At 44.2% G+C, this 22,121-nt stretch overlaps 1 protein-coding gene across 3 annotated transcripts in view; it reads right to left on the bottom strand.

The window, feature by feature from the left end:
• The window catches only part of KANSL1 (KAT8 regulatory NSL complex subunit 1), a 233,457-nt gene that overhangs the window by 195,005 nt on the left and 16,331 nt on the right, over window positions 1-22,121 (bottom strand). The window contains exon 1 of one of the 3 annotated variants that reach the window (XM_082271988.1): window positions 15,866-16,001. The exons of the other annotated variants lie outside the window; for them this stretch is intronic. The gene's annotated coding sequence lies outside the window, so the exon portion shown is untranslated. Of the gene's footprint in view, window positions 1-15,865; window positions 16,002-22,121 lie in introns of those variants that run through there. 3 annotated transcript variants of the gene reach the window in all.

The following is a 22,121-nucleotide window of genomic DNA, read 5'->3' as shown; positions in this document are numbered from 1 at the left end:
TGAGCCCCTTAGTACCAATTGGGCAACCTCTAACACCATGGCCTACCTGAGAATTGTTGATGACCATGTCCATCCCTTTATGACTACAGTGTACCCATCTTCTGATGGCTCCTTCCAGCAGGATAATGCACCATGTCACAAAGCTCAAATCATCTCACCACTGGTTTCTTCACCATGACAATGAGGTCACTGCACTCCAATGGCCTCCACACTCACCAGATTTCAATCTAGAGCATGTTTGGGATGTGGTAGAATGGGAGATTTGCATTATAGATGTGCAGCCGACAAATCTGCAACAACTGCGTGATGCCATCATATCACTATGGACCAAAATCTCTGAAGAAGGTTTCCAACACCTTGTTGAATCTATGCCACCAAGAATGAAGGCAGTTCTGAAGGCAAAAGGGGTCCAACCCGGTACTAGCCATATGGACCCACGGTGGCCAAGGCTGCTGTGCTGAGAGCAAAATCACATCGCAGACAGCAGCTCCAATCTTGGGTAATATTGGGATCAAACAGGATAGGCTCCCAGTCATATTACTACTGCGACAGCCAATAACAGCCAATCACAGGATCAGGAATTCCATCCCGCCTCTGGGAATTACAACCCAAAAAGGGTAAAAAAAAAAAATAAAAAACCTTTTCCTGCAACAGCTTAGAATGAATCTGTACACTAAATATAAAGTATTAGCTGCATGCAATTTTAAGACTGCAGTCATTTTTAAGACCGGGATCCTTTAACCCAAACAGATCCCTGCACTAAAACCAAGCCCACCAAAAGGTCTCAGCACTGAAAATCATGGCTTCAGAAATCCTCAGTAATTCTCATGCAGATGGAATTTCATTTTCTTTTTATCTTGAACTGAAGCAGCACCTGCAATGAGAGATTCTCCCGGCTGAGTGCTTGTCCCTGACCAGCACAGTCTGTAGACAGCAGTATAGGGGAATTAAACTGCATTACACACAATGGCATGACCACAATGAGCAGAATCATTTCATAGTCCGGCTTCGCTGGCTTCTAAAGGCCTTCAGTAAAGGCGACTGTTCTATTTTTAAGTCTAACAACTAACTATTGCTATGCTCTATTGTGGGGCACACAAGTATCACACCATTCCAGCCTGCTGAACATCATAACCCAGAACCATCCTATTCCCTGCCCACCTGATGGACAAACTACGTTTTACCCCCCCCCCCCCCCAGGAGCGTAACCACAGGGGTTGCAATTGCAACCGGGCCCCATGCTCCAGGGGGCCTGTGCGGCTCCCCTGTATACCTGGATAGGAGGGGAGGGGGTAGGATGTAGAGGAATCACTGTTCTTTCCTTCTGTAGCTGCAGGAGGAAAATGGAGGAGATTGGTTCCTCTATTTGCTGCCCCCCGACACTCCCCCTATCCAGATCACTTGTGTTCTGCAGTCTTGGGGCCCCTGTGTGCTCCCCTGGTCCCCCCCCCCCCTACTGTGCTCCCTTCTCCTGCTGCAGGGGATGTGTCACAATAGAGAACCAGGAAGGGGGTCGGTAAATATGTCATTTACCACCTCCTTCCTTTTCTGACAGAGTCATAGTCAGTGACATTGTAAAAAAAAAAAATAAAATGATAAATACTACAATTAAAATACCAAAAAATAAAAACTACTGACACCAGTGGGTGAACTTCCAGGATTGCAAAGGTCACACCTGCGACCGGGCCCTGGCATTCCACCACCATGGGGAGTCCCCAAGATGGCAGGAAGAGGGTCCACTGCATAACTTGTGAAAAGGGTCCCGCAATAAGAGTAAAGGGCCCAAGGATCAGTGGGAAGAGCCCCAGGCTTGAAGGAAAGGGCCCTGGCCAGGGGTCCGTGCCCCCCCCCCTTTACCTCTAGAACATGGAAGCAAATTGCCTCTCGGCTCAAATTTTACCCACAGTGTTAGAAAATTATGACAATTGCTTCCAATAATCCAAAGCTCCAGTTACCGCACCTCTACACAGCCCGACTGGGATGGGAAGGAGGAACCAGGAGATCCAAAATATTCAAATTCGATTTTAGACCATTTTTTTGCATAGGCCTGCACTCTATACTTTACACAAGCACTGGTGTGTACCCCAATACAGCTGGGCACAGCCATTCATGTCTTGGGCTTACCAAGCAGGGGAAATATGCTGGAATTTAAGTAGCAAAAGCTCAGGTGTAAGAGACCTTCACCCACAGCCTCCTGGGATACACACATTATGCATCTCAGGGGAATTGGCGCAATCAACCCATGGAAAATGCACATGGGTAATGGCACACCATCAATGGCTCACACATCAGACAGATGGCTCCAGATTATTTTGGAAAGGAAGATGGTAGGTTGGCCCAGGTGAGCAGCAGTAAAAGAGCAGCTTTCAAGAGAGCAGTGCTGGATTTACTGAGATTATATATTTTTGTAGATGCCACATCAAAAGGGGACAGGGATTTAAACCAGGAAGGAAAGTGCAGTTTCTTTTTAACACTTTGTTAGTAATAATATCTTACAACTGGTAATGAGATCTGTCAGCAGAGTACACAAAGGAGTAAAGTTACAACAAACTTCCCTTTTTTTGTAATTTTACTGGGGATAGACACATAGGACATGAGGCTCAGCCCCACCCCTCCGGTCACAGGATTTAACTGACAGCAGTGGAAGCCAATGGCTCTCAGCAAAGCCTATTAGAGCGGGGAGAAGAGGAAAGAGCGGCTACAGGCAGGCACAGCACTGGAATGAGTGAGGGCTCAAGTATAGGGGGGATGAGGAAGGGAGGGGGGGGGATGAGGAAGGGAGGGGGGGGATGAGGAAGGGAGGGGGGGGATGAGGAAGGGAGGGGGGGATGAGGAAGGGAGGGGGGGGGGGTACATATACTGGAACATTTTTACCTTAATGCAATGAATGCTACAAGTTAGTGCCATGATCACTGCACCAGGTGTCCTGTTTCAGGGTGACTCCTTTCTCTTGCAGCATCCTATGGAGTCACCCTTGCATGCAGGGACTAGAGTTGTGTCTCCGTACACTATATGCATCAATAGAAAAACACAGCCCTATAATCTAGGATGGCAAGGCACTCCAATGCCCCCTTTCTCCTCCTCCTCCCCACTCTAAGCTAACAAACTGGCCCCAGACTGCACTGGCCACAGTTAACCCTATACTATGAAGACCAGAAGTTCAGGAAAGCAGCACAGAGACTGAAAAAGTCAGTACTAAAACCGTTGTAAATTGCAAGTTCTGGGGTAATAATTCTACCAAACAGCTTACTGGGAAATATTTTATTGCGTTCAATGTGTTAGCCTAACAATGCTGAGTGTTGAATACTACTCCCAGTTATACCATGTGAATGGGAAGAAGTAAATATAAAAGTTGGCTTTATTCCCCAATTTGGCTGCAATACTCTTTACTCCAAGCTATGCTCATGGCTTAGGGAGCTCCTGGGATGAAGCTGATCAGTGACATGCAATCACAGGCTCCGCCCCCTGTGGCTCACACTTTGTTCTGTACAACGCTGCAGAACATGTTGACACGATAAATGAACTGGCAGTCAATGCCGCTGTGCGACCAGCAGGGGACTCCCGCACACCCACCGTGACTGCACCACCAGCCTCCCGCGCACAACACAAACAACCCAGGGAGGGGCGTGACGTCGCGAGGTGCAAAGCATGCTGGGAGGTATAGTCCTTACAGACAGGCCAGAACAATGCACCACCCGGAGAGAAGAGCCCAGCGGATACCGGGGAGACGGTCTATATGTCTGCAATGGGATCTACCGGAATCATAGAACATCCAAGGGGGGAAATCCACCAATCACAAAGGGAAGACATTCCACATCAATTCCCCCCATAATGGCCAATGCCGCAGAAGACGCACACGTGCTGGTGACAGCCGGCCAATCACCGCATCACACCGCCTGATACAATGTATCCATTCCCCGGACTGACCAATCACAGCGCAGGAACTGCACGCATCTGGAGTGGATTACAATCAGCAGCAGCACAACCGACACCCAGCGGGAGAGCCCACAATACTCTATATGTATACACACCTACACACCCAACCACCATACATACAATATATATATACACACACACACACACACACACACACTCCAAGCTATACATCCATCTATATACACATTCATATAAAACGCGTGTATGTATGTGTATATATATATATATATATATATATATCACACATACACACACACACACATACAATCCCAGCCATACACCCAGACCCCAGACAGACGTATACAATATCTCACAAGATTTTACTTGGCGCATTTATATTTATATATATATATATATATATATATATATATATATATATATATATATATATATATATATATATATATATATATATATCAAAAATGTAACCCCTGGGCAGATTAAAAAAAATAAATAAATAAAAAAAAAAAAGGAACACCGTTGATATAGTTTGTCATATGTATTTTTATTTTACAGTATCTCACAAAAGTGAGTACACCCCCTCACATTTATGTAAGTATTTTATTATATCTCTTCATGTGACAACACTGAAGAAATGAAACTTTGCTACAATATAAAGTAGTGAGTGTACAGCTTGGATCCTTTCACACGGAGCGGACCGTATTTTGAGCTGCTCCGACTTTTTTTTTTTTTTTTTTTAGGGACACGGATGACACTTGTGTCATCCGGTCCGTATGTCTGCATATCATCCCACCCGTTTGCGGATGATATACGGACATAATGTATGTCTATGGGCATTGCGGATATCAGCAGATGACACCGCTGACATCCAATTTTGCATCCTTTCCGTTTTTTAAAACGGAAGAAAAATAGGGTTCTGTTCCGTTCCATTCCAAAAAACAGAACAGAACTGAAAGGACTCAAGTCATCCGCTGACATCCGCAATCCCATTGACATGCATTATGTCCGTATATCACCCGCAAACGGATGGGATGATATACGGAACGCCCGTGTGAAAGAGGCCTAACAGTGTACATTTGCTGTTCCCTCAAAATAACTCAACACACAGCCATTAATGTCTAAACTGCTGGCAAGAAAAGTGAGTACACCCCGAAGTGAAAATGTCAAAATTGGTCCCAAAGCGTCAATATTTTGTGTGGCCACCAATATTTTCCAGCACTGCCTTAACCCTCTTGGGCATGGAGTTCACCAGAGCTTCACAGGTTGCCACTGGAGCCCTCTTCCACTCCTCCATGATGACATCACAGAGCTGGTGGATGTTAGAGACCTTGCGCTCCTCCACCTTCCTTTTGAGGATGCCCCATAGATGCTCAATAGGGTTTATTTCTGCAGACATGCTTGGCCAGTCCATCACCTTTACCCTCAGCTTCTTTAGCAAGGCAGTGGTCGTCTTGGAGGTGTCTGTTGGGGTCGTTATGTTGCAATACTGCCCTGGGGCCCGTTTCTCTGAAGGGAGGGGATCATGCTCTGCTTCAGTAGGTCACAGTACATGTTGGCATTCATGGTTCCCTCAATGAACTGTAGCTCCCCAGTGTTGGCAGCACTCATGCAGCCCCAAACCATGACACTCCCACCACCATGCTTGACTGTAGGCAAAAACACACTTGTCTTTGTACTCCTCACCTGGTTGCCGTCTCACACGCTTGACACCATCTGAACCAAATACGTTTATCTTTGTCTCATCAGACCACAGGACATGGTTCCAGTAATCCATATCCTTAGTCCGCTTGTCTTTAGCAAACTGAATGTGGGCTTTCTTGTGCATCATCTTTAGCTTCCTTCTGGGATGACAGCCATGCAGACTAATTTGATGCAGTGTGCGGCGTATGGTCTGAGCACTGACAGGCTGACCCCCTTCAACCTCTGCAGCAATGCTGGCAGCACTCATACATCTATTTTCCAAAGACAACCTCTGTATATAAAACGCTAAGCACATGCACTCAACTTCTTTGTTGGACCATGGCGAGGCCTGTTCTGATTAGAACCTGTCCTGTTAAACCGCTGCATGGTCTTGGCCACCGTGCTGCAGCACAGTTTCAGGGTCTTGGCAATCTTCTTAAAGCCTAGGCCATCTTTATGTAGAGCAACAATTTTTTTTTTTTTTTCAGATCCTCAGAGAGTTCTTTGCCATGTTGAACTTCCAGTGACCAGTATGAGAGTGAGAGCGATAACACGAAATTTAACACACCTGCTCCCCATTCACACCTGAGACCTTGTAACACTAACGAGTCACATGACACCAGGGAGGGAAAATGGCTAATTGGGCCCATTTTGACTTACTAGTGTACTCACTTTTGTTGCCAGCGGTTTAGACATTAATGGCTGTGTTGAGTAATTTTGAGGGGACAGTAAATTTACACTGTTATACAAGCTGTACACTCACTACTTTACATTGTAGCAAAGTGTCATTTCTCCAGTGTTGTCACATGAAAAGATATATTTACAAAAATGTGAGGGTTGTGCTCACTTGTAAGCTACTGTAGAAAATATATATATATATATATATACATATACACACACACACACACACACACCCCTTTATATACATTCAGTGGGTATAGGGGGGAAAAAAAAAAAAAAAAAAAATCAGTGCAACTTATAACATCCAAGTGAAAGATATAACACCAACATGTTGGAAAAAAAAAAAATCTGAATCACTGAGTTGGAAAAAGGATCACCCCCTCCTAAAAAATGACTTGTGAACTCGGTGTAAAACCGGTTGTAGCTAATCACCTTCTCAAGAGCATTTCAGCCCCTGGTAGTGCAACTGAAGCAAACAATCAACCAAGGGTGGCAAGGCACTGTCACTGGAATAAAGTTGTGGACAGGCACAAGTCAGGAGATGGCTACAACAAAATGTCAGAGGCTTTATAAATGCCTAGAAGCACTGTGAAGTCTTAAGAAGGGGAAGATCAGGGTGTCTCCCCTAAACTGAATGAAAGGACGTCTCCCTTAAACTGAATAAAAGAGCCAGGAGGGAACTGGTCAGAGAGGCTACCAAGAGGCCTACAGAGTGGTCATTGTGTGCATGTGACAATAATATCACAATTTTTTCCCCAAATGTGGCTTGTATGCAAGAAAAAAAGCCACTCAAAAAAAGGGAATCCAATACAGCTCACCATCCACATAACACCATTCCTACATTAAAGCATGAAGGTGGTAATATTCTGTTATGGGAGTGTTTCTCTGCAGTAGGGACTGTGATACTTGTCAGGATGGAAGAAAAATGGATGGAGCAAAATCCCATCAAATTGAGGAAAATTTTCTCCCCTCTGCCAGAAAGCTGTCAATGGGAAGAAGGCTTACCTTCCAACATGACAATGACCCAAAGCACACAGGAAAAAAATGACCACACAGTGGTTGAACAAGAAAAAAAGGGAATGTCCTTGCATGGCCTAGTCAGAGCCCAGACTTAACACCATTGGAAATCTCTGGAATGAATTGAAGACTGCAGTCCACAAACAGTCACCATCAATAGTAACTGAAGCAGTTCTTCAAAGAAGAGTGGGCAAATATTGCAAAGTCTAGATGTGCAAAGTTAATAGAGACATATCCCAACAGACTAAAGGCTGCAATTAAAGCAAAAAAGGTGGTCCAACATAAGGGGGGGGGGGGATCTTTTTTCCAACTCACTGATTCCGTTTCAGACTTTTTTTTTCTGTTATGTTGCAGTTAAACAATAAGAGTAAATATAGCTGGATAAAACAAAAATGATCTTCATTTCAGGCTGCAAAGCAACAAAAATGTGGTTTTTGAATTACCTTAAAATCCACCTCTCTGATGTTGATTAACGGCTCCCGATTCTTCTTAACCATTGGGTTATACTGCCCCCTACAGGAGTAGAACACTAGGCAGGAAAAAGCTTGACTACGCCTATGGGCAGTTCCAGGGGGTATACTCCCACTCTCAGCTATAGGTACTCAGTTTTGTTAAAAGCAGTGTCAGAAGAAAGCCAACTCCAGAGGGGTGGGTGCCTTGTATGTCAATGAACATCAGAGAAATGGATATTACGGCAAGTCAAAAAATGTAATTTTCTTTCGTTTATTAACGGACACAGCTCCCGATTCTAAACCATTGGAACGTCCCAAAGCAGTGTTAAACATGAGGGGTGGGAAAACAGCAGAAACAAATTCAAGGCTAACCATAGACAACCAGGTAACATGGAGCTCAACCAAAACAACTGGAGCTCACCTAAAAAATGCAATACACCCTCAAAGAGGACCAGGTCCTCTAAACCAGTTGTCCTCAACCCTGGCCCTCAGGGCCCACTAACAGGCCAGGTTTGCAAGATAACTGAAATACATCCCAGGTGATAGCATTTGCTGCTCAGTGATTGCAGTACTCTAGTCTGCATCTCCCCATGGTAATACTTAAAATCTGGCCTGTTAGTGGGCCATGAGGACCAGAGTTGAGGACCACTGCTCTAAACAGCAGCCTGCAAAAACCTGCGGCCAAAAGCAGCATCTGCCGATGCCAACACATCCAGTTTATAAAACTTTGTAAAAGTGTGCACAGACGACCAGATGGCCGCCTTGCAAACCTGCATTACTGATGCCTGATAACGGAAGGCCCAGGAAGCACTAAGCGCCTGACTAGAGTGCGCCTTAACAGGGAAAGGAGGAACCCGACCCCTAATTAAATAGGCCTGAATCACTGTGTCTGATCCATCTGGAAATGGTCGCAGCGGAACTGGCCAACCCTTTTCAAAGTCCAACAATGAGTTCAAATAGTGAGTCTTACTTCCTAAAAGACTCCATAGCTGCCAGGTACACCCGGATTGCATGAACCACATCCAGGGAATGCAGAGCAATTACCTTAGGATGTTTAGGCCTGGGACATAGGGAAGGCAACACAATATCTTCATTCAAATGGAAATCAGATACGAACTTTGGAAGGAACAAAAGACAGGGACGAAGAACCACCTTAGCTCTGTAAACCAACAGGTAAGATGGACAAGCCAACGCCGCCAGCTCCAACACCCTGCAGGCAGAAGTAATAGCCACCAAAAAGGCCACCTTCTGGGACAACATAAGCAGGGGAACCACCCAATATTTTCAAAGGGAGATTCCTGAATAACTGACAACACCAATTTGAGGACCCACGGCGGGAAAGGAGACAGCACTGGAGGAACCAAGTGCCGAGCTCCCTGGATAAAAAAGGTACTCACCAAGGAAGTGTGGCCAATGGACATTGAAAGAAAACCGCCAAGGCCGAAACCTGGCCCTTGTCGTACTCAAGGCCAGGCGCTGCTCAACTCCCCATTGGAGGAAAGCCAAGATTCGAGCCACCGAAAAGGAGTGAGGGAGAACCCCAAAAGACTCACACCACGCAATGTACATTTTCCAAATAGGATGGTAGATCTTCCTAGAGGTAGACTTTCCAACTTTAAACAGCGCAAGAATCACAGATTCAGAAAATCTCTATCCTTCAGCACTTGTCTTTCAACAGCCAAGCTGTTAAAACCAGCCGCTGTAAAGTAGGATGGAAGATTGGTAATTGAGACAGCAGATATTCCCCAAGAGAAGTCTCCAAGAGGCATCAGTGACCAGCGGTACCAGATCGGCGTACCAAGACCGGTGAGGCCAGTCTGGAGCCACCAGAAAGACCGGAATCCCTTGCTGCCTCGATCCTGCACAGGAGTCTTGGCAGAAGTTTGAGAGGGGGAAAGGCATAAATCAGACGATACTTACCAACAGGAACAAAATAAAGATAGGAAAAAATCTATTTAAAAAAAGGAAAAACATTTCCAGGACCAGAGATCATAGCAAGGAACTAGGTCCTTACTCCTGACTAGGCAGAAAAAAAAAAAAAAAAAAACAGTGCCTATAGCTGAGTGTGGGTGTATAACCCCTGGGACTGACCATAGGTGTAGTCAAGCTTTTTCCTGCTTAGTGTCCTACTCCTGTAGGTGGCAGTATATCCCAACGGTCAATAATAATCAGGAGCTGTGTCCGTCAATGAACGAAAGAAATGTGATTTTAAAAAGGGAGGTGATTCTATACCCACTGTATGCACCCCTCCCCCCAATAATAAAAAAAAAAAAATTATAATATACATACACACACTATAGATACTGTATACACACACATACAGTATATACGCCTGTCTATCACTATTATCGAACATATAAATCCTATTCTATAGCTATAGATTTGTATTTATCTTATTCTGTCTCTCACTCTTTCTAAAGCCAAGACTTGTGTCTAAACCACCGCCCCTCTGAAAAGTAATCTGCATTCAGATCGCTTTTTTAGAGGCATTAGACAGACAGCAAGGAAACAATTCAACACCTCCTTGGCACCCATTTTAACCCTGCAAGTGCTACACCAACCGCATGCATTTCACAAAGTTGTGGGGGTGTTTCCAAGGCTTCTCACTCATGCCACGTGCTTGCTGCCCAAATGTGAAAGGAGCACTCATTTTTGATTTGGGCATGAAGCAAAAAGCATCACAACTGCAGCATGTGTACACCACAGTTCACTGCGGTGCCTTCGCAGCTTAAAGCTCACCTTTGGGAATAGGTTACACCTGTTTTTAGGTTGGAATATTTACATGTTTCCCAGTCCTGCAGCCTCTCCCCCCTTGATCCCACCTCCCTGCGACAGTGGACAGGGGCTCTTCTCCCCACACCTGCTGTCACGATTTGAAAACAGCATGGCTGTGCATAGCTCTGCCCACACAGGCACGTAATTTATTTATAGTTTCCTGTGACTAAATAGACTGCAAGTACCACCTGCCATTATGGCTTATAGTTGTTAATGAACTGCAAGGGCGCTGGTAAACGTCCTCATAGTCCATTGATCTCCACGCTATCAGATATTTGGCCGTACAAGGTATGGGCAGGCAGCTATGCTAAGAGTCTGTAGGAGATGGGCATTTTCCCCTGCGATCTGCTGATCACGTATGTGTGCAATGCTTTGTAGGCTCCTTAGTAAAAAAATAAATGCACTTTTTTTTTTTTACCCACCAACTGTGAAGTTATCTTTTAGGACCCGTTCACAGTAGAATGCAGTGCAGGAGAGCAACTTTTGCATGTAGTTTCCTGCACTGCATTCCAACCGTACTGCCCTTGCAATCTCCTGTGGGGGTCAGTTCAAAGTGAACGACACCCCAGACGCAGGTTGCAAAAGTAGTTTGTTTACCAGCACCGGATCCCATGGTAAAAAAAGAAAAAAAAAAAAAAAAGTACCATGTGTTCCAAAAGGTAGTGCATGTACTAAGTGCGTGCGATTCTGAATGGGCTAAATTGCATGTGAATCACAAAGAAACCACACAGTGCGATTCAGATGCAGTTCCTACTGTGAATGGGCCCTTAAGGGGTGGTTGGGGTCCTAAAAAACGCAGTTCAACAGTGCATTTTTAACACTCCCACCCAATGCAAATCTAAGGATCCGTTTACACATTGGAACAACCGCACTCAGCACTAGGGCACAATGGTTTTCTATGTGCCCCCCTCACACTGCAATGCAGCCTGGAGGTACAGAGCAGTGAGCTGCAATAAAATGCAGCTATGCTGCCACCACATGACCCTGCACAACACACCATGCTGCTGTGCAGAGACATCAATGAAGTTTCACTTTGTACACTTAAAATAAAGTTGACAAAACCCCCCAAAAAACTGGGTGATAAACTAACACAGTCCTTACACCGCAACTGCAGCCAAAACTGACAGCTGACCGCACACTAGATCACTCCATTTAGTGTGCACAGATTCTAAGCAAGCTCCGTCTCTCACTTGTATATCTATAGGCTCATTCACGCCAAATGCATTAGGGATACGCTGGCCGCTATTACCAGTGCAGCCCAAATGCATAGGCAAGGCTAAATGCCTGGATTCCAATGGGGTCAGATCACACTACAGAGTCACTGTGGTGTCCTTTGAAGAAAAAAAAAAAATAATAAGTATTACATACAGTACATTTAGCACAGAAGGTTAGGAAGCGAACCACTTAAATCACAATGCTGCGGCAGGGAACAGAACTGTATAAATATCACTCATGACATTTCAATAAAGTTCTGTAAAAAAACACACTAGAGATTCACAGAATGAAAATGTTGGTGTCGAAACCGAAAATGCAAAATGCACTCGGCCAAAAACCGAAAATGACAGTTTTTTAAAAAAAAATCTATATATTTTTAAATAGAATTGTATTGTGTTATATCCGACTTTATTTAGGATCATAAATTTAAATGAGTATGAATTTATTGTTGGCCATTATAGGCCCCTTTAGTGCAAAAAAAAAAAAAAAAAAAAGCCCAAGAAAAAAAAATGTATCCCTTTAAATTCTATGTATGTCATCACACTGGTCTGCTGCGATTCCGTTGCGGTGTTAAAACTCCTGCTTGCTGCATTTTTGGTCAGTTTAAAAAAACTGCACCAAAAAACACATCTCCTCATTGAAAACGCAGCAAGAACGCGTCAACAATGCACCCATGTTATGTTTTTGATGCGGTTTTTGAATTACATGACCTATGAAAAACACACCACGGAGCGATTTTGGCGCCATTATCAGCACCTTTTTCAACTATATGTTTCGGCCGCCGGAATTTCCGAGCATCTCAAAAAAAAAAAGTAAACAGTGTGATGTGCCAAGATCAGAGCATGGGCACTCTGTCCACAGTACATGACAGCGGCCATGCGTTTAGTGTGGGTGACTGGTGTAAACGAGTCATATCTATTTCAATAAACCTTTTACATCCTATTTGATTCCAGATGCCTTTCCAGCAGATGTAATGCCAAAATTCCAAACATTAAAAATCCTTTGTGCTTTCCTTTCCTCTAGCTAAGGTGGTGGACAGCGAGACTCTTCATGAGCCATACATAGTGGTGACAACACCATCACTGCCTTGTAAGACCGTGTGAGCGTGGTCACCCTGGAAAAGGACATGCCAGGGCTTGACAGTCTACTTTTAATAATATAAATACCAAACAATACACAGTTCTAAAGTTTACAATGTTCACATAAAGCAACATATCAGTTTCATACACTATAATGCTACCTCTCTCAAGATATGAATCAACATGTAGACACCTGCACAGGGGCTTTGTGGTAAGCACGTCTACCTTGCAGCACTGGAGTCCTGGGTTTGAATCCCAGTCAGTACACATCTGCATGGAGTTTGTATATTCTCCCTGTACTTGTGTGGGTTTCCTCCCACAATGCAGACATGATGGTAGGTGAACTGGCTTCTGACTAATGCCTAGTACACACGCAACGATTATCGGCTGACCGATCGTCCGACTTTTGTCCAGAGTGTTGTTTTGTTGGTTGGAATGTGCTCTAAACTGCACACAAATTTTCTCGGCCAACAAAAACCAACTTCAGAAGTGATGTCATGTGATGGTTAACTTTCCGTGTGTTTTTTCTTCTCTGAGCATGCCCAGTCTTGCTCATCAGATTTTTGTCTGCCGAAATCTGTACTGACTGACGGAAAATTGGCCGTTGTGTTCACGGGCAACAAAAATTGGCCGGTTGGACGTTGGCCGAAAATTCCCGGCCAATAATCGATGCTTGTGTACGAGGCATAAGGCTGGCCATACATAATTCAAATTTCTTGTTCAATTACCTTTAGATTTTAGCCCCATACACACGTACCGATTGTCGGCTGTAAATATTCGGCCGACAACCGATCGGCCGATTGTAGGCTTGTTAGTATGATGCTTCCGACAGCGCATTTTCAGCCGAACAGAATCAGGTGTGCAGGCATTAAAATTTTTGTTGGCCAACACCAGAACGGCCGATTGTTTTCGGCCGACAGACCGCAGATTTGCAAGACTGGACATGCTCAGAAAAGAAAAAAAGACAAGGAAAGTTAACCATCACATGACATCACTTCTGCAGTCGGCTGTTGTTGGCCGACAAAATTTGTGTGCAGTCTTTTGCAGTTTTCAACAGACACGATAGCCCTGGACAAAAGACGGCCGATCGTTCGGCCGACGATCAGTATGTGTGTACGGGGCTTTACCTTCAACTATGTAGTGCAAGGGCCTTACTGCATACACATTAAAAGTGTTTAGGTTTAACTTATTAATCTAAAGGAAAATTGTATAATGTATAGCCAGCCTAACTTGACTGCGTAGGTGTACGTATGGGAGGTAGGACAGTAGATTGTAAGCTCCTTGAGTTAGTTGTAGTGCATAAAAAAAAAAAAATCCATCAAAATAAGAGAATTAATCATTAAGTAGTAGACAATCAACTAGTTACAAGAGAAAAAAAAAAAAAAAAAAAACACAAACCATAAAAAATTATTTAGTTCACACATCTAAAAAAAAAAAAAAAAAAAAAAAAAAAAAAAAAAAAAAAAAAAAAAAGGAATGTGGGTGGGGGGTGTAAACGTATCCAATTCTACAAGTAATAAGAAACAATTCAATGTCCCATCACAGTCATATAATAATTCAAATATAACAATATACAAATTACCAATAATCTAACTACACAATCATACATATGCATACATGCACACACACACACAAAACTAACAAAAGAGAAGAGGCCGATGTAAATATATAGAATATGTAAAGTGCTGCATAACTTGAAGGAGCTCTAAAAATACTTGCAAAAATAATAATAATGATTAAAATGCTTTATATCTACAAGCAGGGCCCACCAGTGCTGAGCAAACTTTTGACACCATATAAATACTGAATAATATTAATAAAAAGATAATCATAAATATTCATAATATACATTATAGCTAATAATTGCCTTTAACGCCAGCGCTCAAAGTTGTGATTGTGTCCCCCCTAAAGACATCTTGCAGCCCCCAAAGGACTACTAAGACAAATCCATTGATAAAAAGAATTTCAGGGTCAATTTGTAGAGCGTCAGCGATCATTATAATAATAGAATATCACAGAGCCTGCCACTACAACAACAAGCAGAGTAGGCTTTGATCTCTATGCTAATGAGCCCAGCCTGTCCTGGTAATAAGAATGCTCGGGCCCCCCTAGGTGTGCGGCTCCTCTGCAGAGGGAAGACACAAAGCATGCACACTGTCAGCCTGCCACCCAAAGCAGGCGGCCACGAGGTCACAGTACAACAGGCACAGACCCCAGCCTTGCCCCCCACTAATCCCCCCTCCATGTGTTCACTTCTGCCACCAGGGAACACAGCATGGCCGGGCCTGGAGATGACAAGCCAAAGGAAAGTCTTCAAATTGTGCATTCACTTGTTCTACAATTGGGTTACATAAGACTCTCTGGAAGTGCATATGCACTGCAGTGTACAAAGCCATGTATGTCTGACTTAAAGGATCAGTCCACCAAGAAATGAGAATTCAGGTTTTCCATGATGTGAATCCCTCAACTGTTCCCGATGGGAGATTTCCACATCGGGCTGCTCACCCCCACCAGCCAGAGTTTAGAGAATGAAGAAGCGAGACTCTCCCCTCCTGCAGCAGGAGGAGTGAGACTGAACACTGCAGCAGGAGGAGTGAGACTGAACACAAGTGTGGAGCTCCCACAACAACGAATTCAGTCCACCCATAACTAAAACTCAGTTTTGGGGTGAGCAGACCAAAGTAATCTATTCACAAAAACACACAATGGGCTGATCGGTTTAAGGCATGGCTAGTGACATGGCCGAGGTGAGGCATGTCATGCTGCACTACTCTAAACCACAAAAGACTACAAATCCCACAGTGCTCCAGGAGTAAAGTTACATAAATTAATATTTAATCTGTAAAAGTCCTAATCCTGGGCGGTTAGGAGAAAAGGCAGCTTGGAGGGGGGGGAGGGAAAAGGGATTTTAGACTGCAGAGCTTGCACTTTGCAGCAAAGCCATGGGGGGTGGGTGGGGAGGATCCTTTGCATGGCAAGCTGACATGGAGGGAAATTCCAAAACAATAGAGGTGAAGGCAGGCATGTCCATAGAGGAGCATGGAAGGAAGGACAAAGCATTGTACTCACAGGCAGCCAGAGGGAAGAGTGCAGAGAAGGGAAAAGCTGCAGACCTCAGCACAGGGAGCTCACAGTTCATCGCTGCTACTGCTGCCTCATATTCCAGCTTTGCACTAACCACACACACAAGCTGCACTAATGTGAGCTTCTGCAACACTCCCCCTCCCCTCCCTCCCCCACAGCCCAGGGGGATCAGTCCATGCCAGCCTGCAGGGGAGCACAGCTATGTAGCCCAACAGCTGGCACCCCACAGCACACCAATCTGCAATGCTGAGGAATCCCCGAAATGTTCATAATTTACCAAGACAACACCCGACAGCAGAAAGGAGTATAAAAGGGTGAAATGAGAAAAAGCTAGCTCCCTATGTGACAGCCATTCCACCCCGTGTGCTTCTGAATGGTTCTTCCAGCTGCTGCTGGTACAGAGACACTGGGGCTGCGGTGGCGGTTTGTTGCCACAAGAGGGCGAAAAAGTGAACACAACGTGTCATACGCCGGATTTCATGGAACATCAGACCTATTATGCAACATGCATACAAGGCAGAGATCCTCCTGACCAGTGGCACAGTGGCTAACTGCCGTCTCCTTAGTAACCTTTCTGAATGTCTAGCCACTTCATGCACATCGATGTCTGATCAACCTGTGCTATGTACAGCCTTATATTTCCAGGCTAAGACCTGGGAATTTACAAAGAAAAATCTGTCTGCCGCCGTGCAACAAATGGCGCAACTTGTGACACATTCATGTAAATGTCGGTAAGGTGTACATTAGAGATGGGCTCGGGCGTTTTCGAGTTCCCGCGTGCCCGATCCCGCCAGGAAGCCGACACTGCACTCCGCCAATCACAGGCAGGGAGACATTTGTATATGTAAAGCACTGCGTAAATTGACAGAGCTATACAAGTACCTGAAATAAATAAAATAAAAAATAAATAAATAACTAATTTTCCCATCCGCAGCTGCGCAGATCGGGAAATGTCTCCCTGCCTGTGATTAGCGGAGTGCGGGATCGGGCACGCGGGAACTCGAAAACGCCCGAGCCCATCTCTAATGTACATGAATCTGTTGCGGAACTGCTTCAGGCAGAATTTTGCTCCATCGTGGAACTTGCAGTGTTAATTTTGGCAGCAAATTTCAATTTAGTTTTAGTCTTAAGCCCCGTACACACGTAGTGATTGTCGGCCGATTGTAGGCTTGTTAGTATGATGCTTCCGACAGCCGACAGCGCATTTTCGGCCGAACAGAATCTGTCGTGCAAGCATTAAAATTTTTGTTGGCCAACACCAGAACGGCCGATTGTTCGCCAGTCAGTACAGATTTCGGCCGACAGACAGCAGATTTGCAAGACTGGGCATGCTCAGAAAAGAAAAAAGACAAGGAAAGTTAACCATCACATGACATCACTTCTGCAGTCGGCTGTTGTTGGCCGACAAAATTCGTGTGCAGTCTTGAGCACTTTTCAACCGACAGGACAGCACCGGACAAAAGACGGCCGATCGGTACGTGTGTACGAGGCATTAGTCTTAGGACTAAAATGGCATTTTAGTTTTAGTCCCATCTTAGTCTTCTGCAAGTGTTCTAGTCTTATTTATTCGACTAAAACTCCAGTACATTTTAGTAGACTAAAACGTCCTACATTTTAGTCGACTATAACTCATTTTAGTCATCTATAATCAAATGGGTGTAGTTCAATTGTAATTTGTAATGCATTATTTAAGCATTTCTCTACAATTTCCAAACTCATTATATACTACTGCTGGTCCTGGAGTGAAAAATCGAATATGTTATTTATGGTATTAAGCTTTGAGCATGCACCAGTGTTAATTTTGGCAGCAAATTTCGATTTAGTTTTAGTTATAGTCTTTTGACTAAAATGCCATTTTAGTTTTAGTCGTATTTTAGTCATCTGAATTGTTTTAGTTTTAGTCGTATTTTAGTCGACTAAAATTGTGTTAATTTAGTCGACGAAAACGTTTTAGTTGGTTTTAGTCGACGAAATTAACACTGCGTGGAAGAGGTCTTGTTTACCTTCACTTTCCTCATCAGCGACTGTCCCACGAGTCAAAAATAGCAAAAAAACGATTGCGCGATTTTCATAAATTTGGCGCAGGATTTTCTAAAACGGCCATACCACCGGAAAAGTGTCACAAATCCTTGACTGAATGTGTTTTGCACAGTGCAGCTTCCAGTTCAATGTTCAAAATCAGGGCCCATTCATGCTAAAGCGAACTGTTGTGGTGCGTTGTTGCACATTTTTTTTTACATACATTAAAGAGAACTCCACCTTTACTATCAAAAATAAAATGTATAAAATCAAACCCCTGTCCCCTGTATGAAAGGAAGAAAAAAAACATATTATATATATATAGGCACGGTCCACACCTATACTTTTTTGCAGAAACGCCCTACAGTCCATTTAATATGTTTTCCAATGGGACACATTCACACCTATGCTTTTTTGGTCCTTTTTTGCAGAAACGCACTGCAGTCCATTTCATTTAACATGGTTTCCTATGGGACACATTCACATCTATGTTTTTTTTTTCAGCCGCTGCGTATTTTGAAAGATTCAGGGACTTTTTAAAATGCAAAACTGTGCTTTTTTGCTTTCCTAGACTTTAATGGAGAAGCTGCAGAAAAGCATGTAGTGAGTTTCTGTTGCGATTTGCGCTTTTTAACCAGTTCTGGACCGGAAGGTTTTGCCCCCTTAATGACCAGGCCATTTTTTGCGATTCAGCACTGTGTTATTTTTTTGGACAATTGCGTGGTTGTGCGACGTTGTACCCAAATGAAATTGATGTCCGCTCCCGCAGTCAATCTACGACTGGCGATCGGCAAGCGGTTTATCTGCCCAAAAAATAAAAGCATAAAAAAAAACGCAAATCACTGCAAAATCCTGTGTGCAAAGATGCAAAAACGCACTGTAGAATGCACCAGTTGCAAACTGAATCGAGCATTAAGCCTCGTAGACACGCAACGATTGTTGGCCGTGAATTTTCGGCCAAAGTCCGATCGGCCGATTGTCGGCTTGTTAGTATGATGCTTCCGACAACCGACTGCGACTTTTTGGCCGAACAAAATCTGGTGTGCATGCTATAAAATTTTTGTTGGCCGTCAACAGAACGGCCGATTGTTCGTCAGTCAGTACAGATTTCGGCAGACAAAAATGTGATGAGCAAGACTGGGCATGCTCAGAGAAGAAAAAACACACGAAAAGTAAACCAGAACATGACATTACTTCTGCAGTTGGTTGTTGTTGGCCGACAAAATTCGTGTGCAGTCTAGAGCACATTTCAACCAACACAACAACACTGGACAAAAGTCGGCCGATCGGTCGGCCAACAATCGTTGCGTGTGTACGAGGCTTAAGTCCATGGAGTCCAGTGTTGTCTTGCTTGTAGGGAAAGTTCTCCCTGTACTGCTCCTCTCCAGCGCCGCCATCTTGAAATCAGATCTGGAGTATGCGCAGACACATCACAGGAATCCGTTGCCAGGTCTTTGGGACCTGGCAGATCTCCGCAGTGTGTCTGCGCATCGACAGGAACACCACAGCCCTGGTCAGTAAAATGGAAGAGACCCCACATGGCCCTGTGCAAGATCCCCCGAGCTGTGTTCTGGGAAGAATGACCTAGAAATCCCAGGAGGCAGTTCGTAGGACCGCCCCATCCACAGAAATACCACAATGGATCCCTGAGTGACCCGCAGTGTTTCTGCACATGGGACGGTCATCCTCACCTAGAGCAGAATTACAGAGCTTTAGAGAAAAAAATTTACTGTAAAAATAGTTTTTTTTTTTCTTTTTACGACTGTATTATAGGGAGGGAGGAGGAGACGGGAGAAAGGAACATAAAAAAAGGGTGAAGGTCCACTTTAATGTGGGTTGTATTAGGACAGAGAGTGACTAGGTGTCCCAGGAGAGGCACATCAAGTCAAGTCCGGATTGGGCGGCACAGTGGTGTAGTGGTTAGCACATTCACCTAGCAGCAAGAGGGTCACTGGTTCGAATCCCAACCATGACACTACCTGCCTGGAGTTTGCATGTTCTCCCTATGCCTGCGTGGGTTTCCTCCCACACTCCAAAGATCATTGGATCCTGTATAAAAAAATTGGCCCTACTGTGTATGTATGTGAGTTAGGGACCTTAGATTGTAAGCTCCTTGAGGGATGGGACTGATGTGAATGTATAATGTATATGTAAAGCGCTGCGTAAATTGACAGCGCTATATAAGTACCTGAAATAATAATAATAAGACCTGCTGTATGATCGTGCATGGCAGTCTCAGCCTGGACCCTGGCCTGGTGGGGGTCCATTCACTACCAGTCTCAATCTCTACCATTGCCTGGAGCATAAGCGAACTCCCTTGCCGGCCAGCACTCACAGCCGTGGGCACAGGAATTCATTCCCATACAGCCTGAGCAGCTCATACATATCTTGGCTATTCATTATGAACTGGCTGCCAAAGTACCACAAGGAATGTCAAAAAGTGCATGTCCCTGTTTCAAAATGCAGTACACCCCAAAGCACAATATTCCTCTTGTGGTGCGTTGTACTCCATAGTACAGTGTGTTGGGGTGCCATTCACAACGAACTGCAACACACATAGAAAGGTTGTGTTGGCATGCATTGTGGCAAAGTGTGTTTTAGGGCCGATTCACACCACAGAAACGCAGTTCGGATGAGTTTTTGCATGTGTTCTTGCTGCGTACTGGTTCATTTTTGATCTGTCTTGAATGCGTTTTTTCACCCTTTTTTTTTTGTTTTTTAATGTTTCCTGAGCTTTTTTTTTATTTTTTTATTCTGTTTTAGATGCATTTTTTCAGTGCAGAAAAAATGCAGCACGTTCTAATCTTTTTTTATTTACTGCAGTGGAACACACTGCGCTGGTGTGAAGTATGACATTGGAACCCATATAACCTACTGTCCATGCGTTTTCGATGCAGAACAAAAAATGCATTGGACTGCATCTGGTGTGAACGGCCCTAAGCCTGCATTGCTGAAAATGTAAATGGGCCCTTAATGTTTACAGACTTTTTTTCCATAACTGATTACTAAACTGCTTTATAAAGTTCCATAGATTGTTACAACTGCAGTAGTTATAGGTTACTAATGGAGCTGGGTGAATATGTTTGTTTTTGCCTTCAAGAATTTATCTGTGTTCATTCTGGTTTTAGAGGTCTGGTTGAGTAAATAAGGAAAGCATTAAAAAAAAAAAAAAGGAAGAGGGATTTGGGGTAAGTCCCCAAAACCTCACCAACCGATTGTAATAAGCAAATGCAACAGCAATCCAGATCCCACATCCACACCAGCTATGAAGTGTGGGGACCAATGTCACTCTGACTAGGGATACCACGGATATCGGTGTTCTGTGCACTGCCACTGCGCTTCCATGTCATTTATCCAAGTACTGGAGCTGACTTACTGGCTGCCTATTCAATAAAAGGAGAGAAAAGGGTGAGACAAGGTGCTGGAAACAATTTTTTCTATAAGTGGAGTCATCATTTGGGCCCAATGCCTGGGTTTGGCTGCTGGACACAAGACAAGAGACCCCTTGGGAAAGGGGGGCACCCAGATAAAAGTGGCTCTAAAAGCCACTTCATTTTATGTATTAAGGTGAAAAACCTTTGTCAAGCAGCCCCCCACTATACTTATCTAAACCCGATCTCAATCCAGTGTAGGTCTCTCCCTCCTCATTGGCTCAGACACAGCAGCGAGAGCCATTGGCTGTCAATCACAGCCAGTGAGAAGATACGAGACACAGAGCCGGCTCCAGAGTAAGCACGCACGAGTGCCCCTATAGCAAGCGGTTTGCTATGGGGGCAATGGGAAGGGAGAGGAGCAGAGAGCGCCGGCGCGGGACACCAGAAGAGGAGCATTGGGTGAGGCTCTGTGCAAAACCATTACACAGCGCAGGTAAGTATATGATGTTTGTTATTTTTAAAAAATAAAAAGGTTTGCCTTTAGAATCCCTTTAAGAACCCAAGTCTAGCCAATCCAAGAAGAGTGCAAAACAAATGTCCAAGAAGAGTGCCAAACAAATGTCCAAGAGTCCAATATCTTTTCATGATAAATTCAGTTTATGGTAGGAAAACCAATGTGTTTCGGGGGCCAGAAAATTCTCCTTTACCAGGGCTCAAAAAATAAAGAGGGATTTCATGGACTCAAATGTTTTTATCAGACCAGTCTGTATTCAGATATACGTTAAAGAACTCAGGGCACCCAGTTAAAACATTTGCAGTGTATTCAATAAAAGCTGACATTACAGTTC

This window comes from Pelophylax lessonae (genome assembly GCF_965119305.1).
Source record: "Pelophylax lessonae genome assembly, chromosome: 11".
NCBI lineage: Eukaryota > Metazoa > Chordata > Amphibia > Anura > Ranidae > Pelophylax > Pelophylax lessonae.
Note: the sequence above shows the minus strand (reverse complement) of the source record. Positions and strands in the feature narration are given on the sequence as shown.